Below are 13,119 nucleotides of genomic sequence, written 5' to 3'. Positions count from 1 at the left end.
TTCTATAATCTCCCGATTAAATCTTAGTGTTTTAATAAGACTGGGTCTCAAGTGTGAGACCTTCATAAGTCTTTGTCCAGTGTCATAGCTTTTTTTTTTTTTTATGATCATCCTGCCCCAAGCCCTTCAGTGTTTTCTAGTCTATTTTTTTAATGTTTTTAATTTCTTACATGAAAAAATTTCATTCCATGCTATATATATATATATATGTATATATATATATATAGGCTCATATATTGTTGCTATAATTTTCTCCATATAAAAATATGTAGTTAATATAAGGAACCAAATTTGCATTTCATTGAAATAAACTGGAATAAAATTTAATGGATGAGACCTTAAGAAAAAAAAACAAACAGATGAAACACTTTATTCTTGTATTTTTCCACATGAATTTTTAAATGTGATTGCTTATGGGTGTGCACACTTACATACATATATATCACTCAAAATATTGCAAATGGTGTATCTATCATTTCTTAAATGTAATGTTATTAAACGGAGATAGGATTTGACGTTTCGTAACTACTATATACATATTTGTTCAAGTCCAACAATATAGCATATAAAGTTACCATTTAGGAAGGTAATGTGAGAATAGTCTTTTTTTTTTTTAAGATTTTATTTGTTTATTTGACAGAGATCACAAGTAGGCAGAAAGACAGGCTGAGCGAGAGGAGGAAGCAGGCTCCCCACAGAGCAGAGAGCCGAAATGTGGGGCTCAATCCCAGGACCCTGGGATCATGACCTGAACAGAAGACAGAGGCTTTAACCCACTGAGCCACCCCTTTTTTTTAAACAAGTCATTAAGCTGATGGACACAAAGAATGAGTAGAGCAGAGGTCCTGTCTTTCCTCATTAGAGCTTATAATAAGCATTTATTATCACATCCCTTACATTCTTGAAACAGTGAAAAGATCATACACAAAATAAAATGATGAAAAATACTTTAAGTGCCTGGCATCTGAGTGTTCCAGCTGGAGACACAGAGAAAGAGAGAAATGTGAAATCGTTACCTTAAAATTCTGGTTCATTATGACATCTGTAAACTAGCTTGATAAGGTAAGGTTACATTCAGCAAACATATTACAGATATGCTTAAATCTTCTGTTCTTGTGAGGATGTTAGATTTTGGCGCAGATATTTGTTCTCTTACAAATATTACCTTGTATATATTCAAGTAATATGAGTAATATAGAAAGCTTAGGGAAACCTTCTGTAGAAACAATCATGTAGTTCTTCAATTAAGAAAACTATTTAGACATTAGTCTAATTCTTACTTTTATAGGTATATATACACTAAAGGAAGATTTGAATAAACATTGAGTGATAACATAATGTGTTTCCATCACAGCTATATGTCTTCATAGCTTTCAATTCATCCACACAATCCCTCTGAAATTACCTCCCATTTTATAATGCAAATACAATTTCTCAACCTAATTAAATAACATACCTGTAGTCACATTGCCTGTAAGCAACAATTCTGAGGAGAAAAGTAAAACCAAGTAAAAACAACAGCAACAAAAACAATAGTTATAAAACCTCCCAATTGTTTACCTTGCAAATAACTATTCCTACATAAATGTAAAGAAGTATATATGCTCTCATGTCTGTTTTTTTTTTTTTTTTTCAGTATCAAAGATGCCTGGCTTCTGAAGTAGACCATTCTGTCAAAAGAATCCTAATCTTAAAGGAAATCGGTACATTAGAAAAGTAAACCTCTTTCTTATTGCACCACAGATGTCATATTTCACCTGGTAGTTCACTCAAAAGGAAAATGCATTTTTATCAAACTTTCAGTTATAGCATTTGAACCTTTATATATATATTTTTTCAAATGTGAACATCGAGGAACTGAGAAGTTATGTAATTTCCCATGGTCTCAGAGCTAATAAGTTTTCAGAACTCTGATATGGACATTTGTTAGAATGACTTTAATGGTTAAGCTCTTTCCATATCATTTCTCTATCTCCTCTTGACATACCTAAGCTTGATAATCCCTTACTTATCTCCAGCCTATTTCATTTTCCATTCCTATGGAAGTTGTTTTAAAATTATCTGCTAAGTTCATTTCCAATCACTGCCACACAGTACTCCTTCTCCTGTATAAAACTCTGCAGGAATCCAAGCTTCCAGCTTTATGGAGTGACTATTAATTCTGTTTGTTCCACATATTTTCATCCATTCTTCTCCCCTCATCTCAGATCTTAGCGAGACTATTTACACAATTTTCAGGAATGCAATATTACAGTGCCTTGCACAAGTGCATAATATTTGTGACCTAGGAGCGTTCTGGAATTTGAAGGATGAAGTTCCAAAGAGTATAATTTTCAGGTCAATGTACTTTTTATAATTCTTCTTCTTACACAAGCTGACTTATGTATCTTTGGTTTTCTTTTGCCTATTACCAAGTTGTCAAGAATTTCAGTCTACTCTGTGCAATAATAATACATGTTTCTACTCTCTTGGTAGCCTTCATTGTCATTCATTCATTCATTCTTTCAAGAAAAATTATTAATTGTGGATCTAATCTGCATTACTTAGTAACAAAACCACATGGGAGAGAATTATGTATTTTTTATATGATAAGGGCAGAATATATATTATAAAGAATTTTGAAAAAAATTCCATAGTTTTTAGAAGTACTCATCCCCCCCATTATAATTAATATATAGCCAATTGTTCTTTCTTTAAATTACCACAAAGTGAAGAATGAGCCATTTAAACATGCTTTAATATAACCCTCTTCTCCAAGCTTTCAGGGTCTGGCCATTATGATTACTTAGTAAATGTTACTAGAGCATTTAAAACTAATTTTGTTCTGGGATTCATCGTGAGTTGTTACAGTATGTGTCAGCGAATTGGCAGTTTCCATGGTTGTATGAAATGTGAACTCACTTATCTAACCAGATGTTAAACTCAGTTTCAAAATAATATACAGCAATATAATAATATTTCAATTTAATTATTTTATTTATACTTTTTCAACACTTTATCAAATCAGTGGGCATATTTATTTTTGTTATTACTCAAAATGCATTTATTCATATAACAAATATTTACTGATGATCTACTCTGGTTACAAACTACACTAAATGTTCAAGAAAAATGTTATCAAACATTTACATTCCCTGATACACACACACACACACACACACACATCACATATCAAATAAAAATATAAAACTGGCACCCCTCTAAGTTCAGAGCCTTCAGAAAGGGAGATTCTTGGTCAATTCATCGTAAGAATAAAATATAGACAAATTGTGTGTTTTCCTCTATGCATAGTACATCTCTTTAGAATCCATAAAAGGTAAATTGTAAACATCATGCAACACACTCATTATTTATGAATTATATAGTTACATAATTAATGGGTTCCACTTTCAGTTTATTATTTCAAGCTAGAACTTTTTTGTTTTTATTTATCACATAAATATTTTGGTGATCCTTTCATTCAGTATAAAGTATAAATAGTATCATTTCATATTGTATCCATTAATGAAAAAGAAAGTAAATTTCAGAAGGACAAATAAAACAACCAACCGTCTGACAGCTGTTTTGTGCATAGATCCAAATTTTAACAGATTGGAAAAATAGTAAACAAAGCAATGGATTTTGATAAGAATATCTGAACAGGAAATTACTTGGCTAGCCTCAGAAGAAAACATGATATTTGATAGCATCTCAGTTCTTCCCAACATCCAACAGTTTTCCTTTCCTTAGGTGTCAACAAAATTGTCCAAGAAACTCTTTTATAGTGATAATATTTTTGATCAAAATATATTTATGAGTAACATTTTGGATTTTAAAAAAGGTAGATAAAGGGGTGTCTGGGTGCCTCAGTTCATTAAGCATCCGCTCTTTATTTTGGCTCAGGTCATGATCTTGGGATCATAAGATGGGACCCCATGTTTGGGCTCCATGCTCATTGCAGATCTGCCTGGGATTCTCTCTCTCACTTTGTCCCTATCCCCCTGCTCACACACACACACACACACACACTCACTCTCTCTAAGTAAATAAATAAAATCTTTTTTTTAAAAAAGTACATTAAAAACACCTGTTTAGCCTAAGATGAAGTAAGAAGGTTTTAGTGATGGAGTTGCAGATACCAGTATGCTGGGTATTTTGAAGTGTTGAATTTTATTTCTGTAATAATAAGTAAGGGTTGTGCTGGATCCCTGATATGTGATAAAAAGCACTTGTACTGACTCTGCATGAAATTTTTATAATGGATGAATCTGGAGAATTGTAACACTAAGGACACCCAATGACATATGCTTCCCTAGATCCATGTCCTGGGGGCCTCATTGTGTGACAAAATGTCATTATTTGGAAGTTTAAAATGTAAGGCAAGCTGGGACTTGAAAATTAATTGGAAACTGGGACATGCTATTTTTTTGGTTACCTTTTGAATCTGATCACCATATAAAGATGCTTGGGTTGGTTCCCTGGAAACATGTGGCCAGTGGCAATTCGCTGGTGTTATAAGAAAGACTGTATTATGACCACCTAACCCAAATTGAATCTTCTGATAATTGCCGTCTCATGAGTGACCACAGGAAACCATTTAAAGAACCAACCAGCTATGCCCCAGGCCAAATTGCTGACTCACAGAATTGTGAGAAATTAAATGCGGTAAGCCACTACATTTTAGAGGAGTTTGTGACGTAGCAATATATTGCAAAGACTTACATTTAGATAGATTGTGTCACAAGGCCAATATGACTATTGTGGGATAAATGTAATGCTAAGTAGTATCTGCATATCACTTTATACATAACACACCTTCATAGTAATTGTTTTATTTGTCCCCATGACCTTCTAAATTCCTACTGCATTTTGTTGTTGTTGTTCATCTGTTTCTTGCCACAACATAGTCTTAAATAACTAAGTATAGTGTATGACAAAGATAGAAAAAGCACTTAGTAGACCAGTTAGCAGGATCACAGTTATGTGCTAAACTTCAATATGTCAACACTCAGATATTTGATAAATCAGCTCTTAGCTATTGTGGTAAGCTGGAAAATATCCGCCCCCCACAAAGATATTCATAGGCAAAGCTCTGGCACCTGTGAATGTTATTTTATTTTTAAAAAAGCCTTTACAGATATGATTAAACTAAAGATCTTGATATGAGGCGAGGTCCCTAAATGTAATGCCATGTATCCTTAGAAAAGAGAGGTAGTTGGGAGATTTGAAAAACACAGGGGAGGAGGGTATGTGAGGACAGAATAAGTGAGGTTTGAAGATGCCAGCCTTGAAGATTGGAATGATGTGACCACTGGCAAATCAGGCAGGAGCCAGAATTGGGAAGAGGAAAGGAACAGTTTCTCTTTTAGCGCATTTTAGGGAGTGGCTAGACCTTAATTCTAGGGAAGGGAAATTACTGTTGGACTTCTGGCCCTAAGAACTATGAATGCAACTTTCTGTTGTTTAAATCTACCAGATATGGGTAATTTGTTATAGCAGATATAGAAAACTAGTGGAGTTGCGTTCTATTAAAATATTTCATCAAATTTGGAATTGTCTTTTAAATTTACATTTAAAAATTTCCAAAATGAATATAACCAATGACCCATTCAGGTAAGTAAACAGCACTTTCTGAACGTAAAATGCTAATAACCTAGATTATTCACCATTGTTTTAGTATTTATACAGAAAATGTATTTGATGTCTTAGGTTCCATTTCAATGCCTATCAATAATAAGTTCTGAGTTGGAGACACATTCAGAGTGGTGAGTCCAGTGCCAGGTCAATTATAGTCATGATATTATTACTATAGATTTTCAGTAGTATTTTTAGTATGATGGAAAGCAAAAATAAAATGGAAAGTTTTCATTGGGGAATTGACATATTTTATTTATATTTGGGAATTTTACTCTAGCTGGTATAAGAAAAATATTATATGAGGAAAGAGTGGAATCAGGGAAAATAATTAGGAGATTGTTACTCTATACCAGGTAAGGATGATTACATTTAATGAATATACCATGAGTAGTATTTTTTCCAGCTGTTAAAAATATGGGTGATTTCTGGCTTGGGGCTATTAAAAAAGCTGCTACGTACACTACTTAAAAAACTTATTTGTGTTCTCTGTTTTCATTTGTCTTGGGTTAATAACCAAAAATAGAAATGCTAAGTCATAGGGTAAGTACATGTTTAATTGTATGAGAAACTGCCGAACAAATTTCTAAAGTTTTATACTATTTTACACTTCTAATACTTGTCTAAGATTTCTCCCTTGTCTAAAATTTCAATTAAAAAATGAATAGTCGGGGTGCCTGGATGGCTCAGTGGGTTAATCCCTCTGCCTTCGACGCGGGTCCTGGTCCCAGGGTCCTGGGATCGAGATCCGCATTGGGCTCTCGGCCTGACAGGGAGCCTGCTTCCCCCTCTCTCTGCCTGCCTCTCTGCCTACTTGTGATCTGTCTGTCAAATAAATAAATAAAATCTTAAAAAAAATTAATAGTCACATTTTTGTCCCACAGGTCATACAAGTTCTATTTTTTGTTTTTTGTTTTTTGTTTTTCAGTTTTGACTTTTTTTCCTTTTGTACATTAGTTTGGATTGTCACTCTCTGATTTCAAGTTTATTGACCTTTAGTATTTTTCAATATTTAGAGCTTAATCTATTGTTTTCTAAGTTTTCTTTAGGACCTACATCTGCTCTCAAGAAACTTCAGCGAACTTTTAAATTATTTAATAAATTAAATTATTCACTGGGAATTTCCTTTATTCATAGTTTCCATTTCCCAATTGAATTATTCTATTTTTAGTTTTTTATATTTTTAAAAACTTGAAACCTGATCACATTTTAATATTCTTTTTACATGCTGATTATACCAGCATATAAAAGGTCATATCTGTACCTTTTTCTCTCATTTAGTATATCTCCTGGTTATAAGTCAAATTTTCTTGCGTTTTTAAAACTTTGATAATTCTGATTGTCTGTGGAACCTAATGAATACTAGATTTTTATGTCTAGATTTTGTAGTCTTCCTTCATAGAATGTTGTATTTTGTTCCACTATACTTTTAATTTATTTACAGACATCACGTATTTTGGATGCTCATGTTTACAGACTGTTAGGACAGGTATGTTGCCTTTACTTTAAGACTCAAATAGTATATTAACCTAGGTTATTTCAGGGGTCTCTACTGAATACCTATCGTGTTCCTAAAAGTCTCTTCACTCTGACTGGGTAGAAATCGAATATTCCTAAGCTTTATACGAGCTCCCCTGGTTGTACAACTGAGAGTTACCCAGTAATGATCCTTTGCCTAGTTTCGTGAAGTCTTAGCTGCATGCAGAGTTCTGTGTTGTGGTAGAGTCTAACTGAAACTCTTTTTTAGATTCCTGGAAGTCTTTCTCTCTCAGCTGCCTTTCCTCTGGTACCTTGGATTACACAAAATTCACCCTATTTCCATTCTCTGACTTCTGAATTCCTCTTTACTATGCTCCAGCTCCAGAAATGCCTCTAAGCAGAAAACCTGGACGATGCAGGAGTCTGCTTCATTTTGTTCTCCTTCCAGCAGGGATCACAGTTTTGTTTCTTTTTTTTCTTTTTTTTTTTTTTTTCCTTTTCCTCATGTCTGAAAATAGTTATTTCTCACACTTTGTCTTGGTTGTAGTGGTTTATGGCAGGAGGACTCACCTGCTACCAGCAACTCTACTAGCAAATCTCTGACGTAATGTTTTTGAACAAGTAACAAAGAATGAATCTTGTGCATGGGGAAGGGGTTAGCTCTGAAAACAATCGAGAAAGATGAATCCAGAAACCTTGAACCCTTACGAAACCAAGCAAAATATTTTCTTATAAATATTTTCTTATAATCCTCCTCTGTTGTCTTGTTTTGTTTTATTCTGGGGGTGCGTCATACACTCTTTCTCACCACAAGCCTTCTGACAGCAACAGTAATCTTTTTTGCCTTCCCTTTCGAATCCACTATCTGTGTTCTTAACATATCTGCCCCTTTCTCTACTTTTCATTGTAACTCTTTTAGCAAGGGTCTCATTACATCTTGACTTATCACTTACTTTATTATTACACTAAAAAGACATGGCTAGAATGTAATGAATTAAAAAAATATATATGTTCCTCCATTCAGGCTGCCATAACAAAATGCCATTGACTGAATGGCTTAAAAAACAGAAATTAATTTTCTCACAGTTCTGGAGGCTACAAGTCCAGCCAGTTTAGCTCATGTTGGGGACTTTCTTCCTGGCTCATCGTTCTAATTCTATCCTTACATGGCCTTTCCTCAGTGCTTGTGTGGCTGGGATGGTGGGAGATATGGGAAGAGCTAGCTCTCTGGTGTGCCATCTTATAAAGAGACTAATCCATCAGATCAGGGACCCATCTTTAAGATCTAATTTAGCCTTAGTTACTTCCTTAGTATCCCATCTCCAAATACAGCCACACGGGGTATAGGGCTTCAACACATGAATTTGGTGAGGGCATGGAGACAATAATCAGTCTATAATAGACAACTACTGGGGCACCTGGATGGCTCAGTGGGTTAAAGTCTCTGCCTTTGGTTCAGGTCATGATCCCAGAGTCCTGGGTTCGGGCCCCGCATCAGGCTCTCTGCTCAGCGGGAAGCCTGCTTCTCTTCCTCTCTCTCTCTCTGCCTGCCTCTCTGCCTATTTGTGATCTCTGTCTGTCAAATTAAAAAAAAAACAACAATCTTTATAATAGACTACTACTAAAATTAAATTCATAACACCATTAAAATATTATTTTAAAAACTAATATTAAAAAGTAAGATTTTCAATAACAGCTATATATATGAAAAGCAAAACCCAAAATTTCTTCCAATCTGTTCTATGACAATTTCTTTACAAAATTGTTTATTGATTGGTGGCATAACAAATCATCTTTTCCTATAGGTTTAGGACAATATAGCATACTTTTCCTTCATTTTGCAAATCTATTAGAAATACACATAAGTACAGAGATGGAAAGATATATAATATAAAATTATAGGTATGTTATATTAGTTACATACATTAGATATCAAATAAGTAAAATCTATGTCTCTATATACCACTACCAGAATAATAAACTGATTAGGATATAACTTTAAGATAACATTGGGAGAGGTGGAAATTAAATTATCTCTCCATGTTTACAGAGTAAAACCTTATAAATTGACATTCATAATCAGAATTAATTCTGCATGTTTCTTTTTATCTGAGCTCTGTGATAGATTATTACTAAATGAATGTGATGGACTTGATCTGAGTTCTACATAATTTATCATTGCCTAAAAATTCAAGGACATGACAGAAGAAAGTGCTGACAGTATAAAAATTTGGAATGTGCTTATCAGGCATGTGTCTTATTCAGTATACCAGGAGAATTTTTATAGAACAGAATTATATGTATCACATAGCATTTTCTTCATTAAAAATTTGTAAAATAGAGAAAGAAAAACATTGAGGAACTTAGCATAATATCTCATGGAATATATTAAATTCTAACCATCGGTATAAGAGACTATAAAACTAGAAAAAAGTATAGGAAATAATAATGAACATATCATTAGTACACATTTTCATGAAATTTTATGTTAATTTCCATAAAATGTATTAGAATAAAGACAGCTGAAGTTAAGAAAAAAATCATGATTAATCATAATAATTTATCCAAGAAGTAATATATTTCACAGATAATTTTGTATTTTGCAATTTTATTTTCACTTAAATATTTTGCAATAATTATAAAATCACACACCATTCATGTAGATGTTGATATTTTTCATAAAATGGTAATAATGTGATTTTACACAGGTAGAATTATGGACCTGAAGATGTGTATTACTTAAAATATATATGTAAATTAAATATATACATATATTATAAAAGAGAAAGAATAATGCAATTGTTAAGATGAAACTGATGCTAATTGAATGTGTTCTTTGCACAAAAGAACCTGATTACCAAACTTTCTTTTATTCTCTTTAAAATATTGATGAATTATTTAGCTGAGAGTATTAGATGAATTATAACATCTTATAAACCAATAATATTATTACAGTAATATGTTTTGAAAAATTTTTTTAATTTTTTTAGTTTTTATAAACATATATTTTTATCCCCAGGGGTACAGGTCTGTGTATCGCCAGGTTTACACACTTCACAGCACTCACCATAGCACATACCAACCCCAATGTCCATAACCCCACCTCACTCTCCCAAACCCCCTCCCCCCATCAACCCTCAGTATGTTTTGTGAGATTAAGAGTCACTTATGGTTTGTCTCCCTCCCAATCCCATCTTGTTTCATTTATCCTTATCCTACCCCCTTAACCCCCCATGTTGCATCTCCACTTCCTCATATCAGGGAGATCATATGATAGTTGTCTTTCCCTGATTGACTTATTTCACTAAGCATGATACCCTCTAGTTCCATCCATGTCGTCGCAAATGGCAAGATTTCATTTCTTTTGATGGCTGCATAGTATTCCATTGTGTATATATACCACATCTTCTTTATCCATTCGTCTGTTGATGGACATCTAGGTTCTTTCCATAGTTTGGCTATTGTAGACATTGCTGCTATAAACATTCAGGTGCACGTGCCCCTTCGGATCACTACATTTGTATCTTTAGGGTAAATACCCAGTAGTGCAATTTCTGGGTCATAGGGTAGGTTCTATTTTCAACATTTTGAGGAACCTCCATGCTGTTTTCCAGAGTGGTAGCACCAGCTTGCATTCCCACCAACAGTGTAGGAGGGTTCCCCTTTCTCTGCATCCTCGCCAGCATCTGTCATTTCCTGACTTGTTAATTTTAGCCATTCTGACTGGTGTGAGGTGATATCTCATTGTGGTTTTGATTTGTATTTCCCTGATGCCGGGTGATGTGGAGCACTTTTTCATGTGTCTGTTGGCCATCTGGATGTCTTCTTTGCAGAAATGTCTGTTCATGTCTTCTGCCCATTTCTTGACTGGATTATTTGTTCTTTGGGTGTTGAGTTTGCTAAGTTCTTTATAGATTTTGGACACTAACCCTTTATCTGTTATGTTGTTTGCAAATATCTTCTCCCATTCTGTCAGTTGTCTTTTGGTTTTGTTAACTGTTTCCTTTGCTGTGCAAACGCTTTTGATCTTGATGAAATCCCAACAGTTCATTTTTGCCCTTGCTTCCCTTGCCTTTGGCGATGTTCCTAGGAAGGTGTTGCTGTGGCTGAGGTCGAAGAGGTTGCTGCCTGTGTTCTCTTCAAGGATTTTGATGGATTCCTTTCTCACATTGAGGTCCTTCATCCATTTTGAGTCTATTTTTGTGTGTGGTGTAAGGAAATGGTTCAATTTCATTTTTCTGCATGTGGCTGTCCAATTTTCCCAACACCATTTGTTGAAGAGGCTGTCTTTTTTCCATTGGACATTCTTTCCTGCTTTGTCGAAGATTAGTTGACCATAGAGTTGAGGGTCTATTTCTGGGTTCTCTATTCTGTTCCATTGATCTATGTGTCTGTTTTTGTGCCAATACCGTTCTGTCTTGATGATGACAGCTTTGTAATAGAGCTTGAAGTCCGGAATTGTGATGCCACCAACTTTGGCTTTCTTTTTCAATATTCCTTTGGCTATTCGCGGTCTTTTCTGGTTCCATATAAATTTTAGGATTATTTGTTCCATTTCTTTGAAAAAAATGGATGGTATTTTGATAGGATTTGCATTAAATGTGTAGATTGCTTTAGGTAGCATAGACATTTTCACAATATTTGTTCTTCTAATTCATGAGCATGGAACATTTATCCATTTCTTTGTGTCTTCCTCAATTTCTTTCATGAGTACTTTATAGTTTTCTGAGTATAGATTCTTAGCCTCTTTGGTTAGGTTTATTCCTAGGTATCTTATAGTTTTGGGTGTAATTGTAAATGGGATTGACTCCTTAATTTCTCTTTATTCCGTCTTGTGGTTGGTGTAGAGAAATGCAACTGATTTCTGTACATTGATTTTATATCCTGACACTTTACTGAACTCCTGTACAATTTCTAGCAGTTTTGTAGTGGAGTCTTTTGGGTTTTCCACATATAGTATCATATCATCTGCAAAGAGTGGTAGTTTGACTTCTTTGCCGATTTGGATGCCTTTAATTTCCTTTTGTTGTCTGATTGCTGAGGCTAGGACTTCTAGTACTATGTTGAATAACAGTGGTGATAATGGACATCCCTGCCGTGTTCCTGACCTTAGCGGAAAAGCTTTCAGTTTTTCTCCTTTGAGAATGATATTTGCGGTGGGTTTTTCATAGATGGCTTTGATAATATTGAGGTATGTGCCCTCTATCCCTACACTTTAAAGAGTTTTGATCAGGAAGGGATGCTGTACTTTGTCAAATGCTTTTTCAGCATCTATTGAGAGTATCATATGGTTCCTGTTCTTTCTTTTATTAATGTGTTCTATCACATTGATTGATTTGTGGATGTTGACCAACCTTGCAGCCCTGGAATAAATCCCACTTGGTCATGGTGAATAATTCTTTTAATATATGTTGAATCCTATTGGCTAGTATTTTGGTGAGAATTTTCGCATCTGTGTTCATCAAGGATATTGGTCTGTAGTTCTCTTTATTGATGGGATCCTTGTCTGGTTTGGGGATCAAGGTGATGCTGGCCTCATAAAATGAGTTGGGAAGTTTTCCTTCCATTTCTATTTTTTGGAACAGTTTCAGGAGAATAGGAATTAGTTCTTCTTTAAATGTTTGGTAGAATTCCCCCGGGAAGCCGTCTAGCCCTGGGCTTTTGTTTGTTTGGAGATTTTTGATGACTGTTTCAATCTCCTTACTGGTTATGAGTCTGTTCAGGTTTTCTATTTCTTCCTGGTTCAGTTGTGGTAGTTTATATGTCTCTAGGAATGCATCCATTTCTTCCAGATTGTCACATTTGTTGGAGTAGAGTTGCTCATAGTATGTTCTTATAATTGTCTGTGTTCTTTGGTGTTAGTTGTGATCTCTCCTCTTTCATTCATGATTTTATTTATTTGGGTCCTTTCTCTTTTCTTTTCGATAAGTCTGGCCAGGGGGTTATCAATCTTATTAATTCTTTCAAAGAAACAGCTCTTACTTTCGTTGACTTGTTCTATTGTTTTTTTTTTTTTTTTTTTTTTTT

The sequence above is a fragment of the Lontra canadensis genome, unplaced genomic scaffold (assembly GCF_010015895.1).
Source record: "Lontra canadensis isolate GAN:19392208 unplaced genomic scaffold, GSC_riverotter_1.0 scaffold22, whole genome shotgun sequence".
In the NCBI taxonomy this organism is placed as follows: Eukaryota; Metazoa; Chordata; class Mammalia; order Carnivora; family Mustelidae; genus Lontra; species Lontra canadensis.
The sequence above is the reverse complement of the archived record's forward strand: the minus strand, read 5'-3'. Positions refer to the sequence as shown.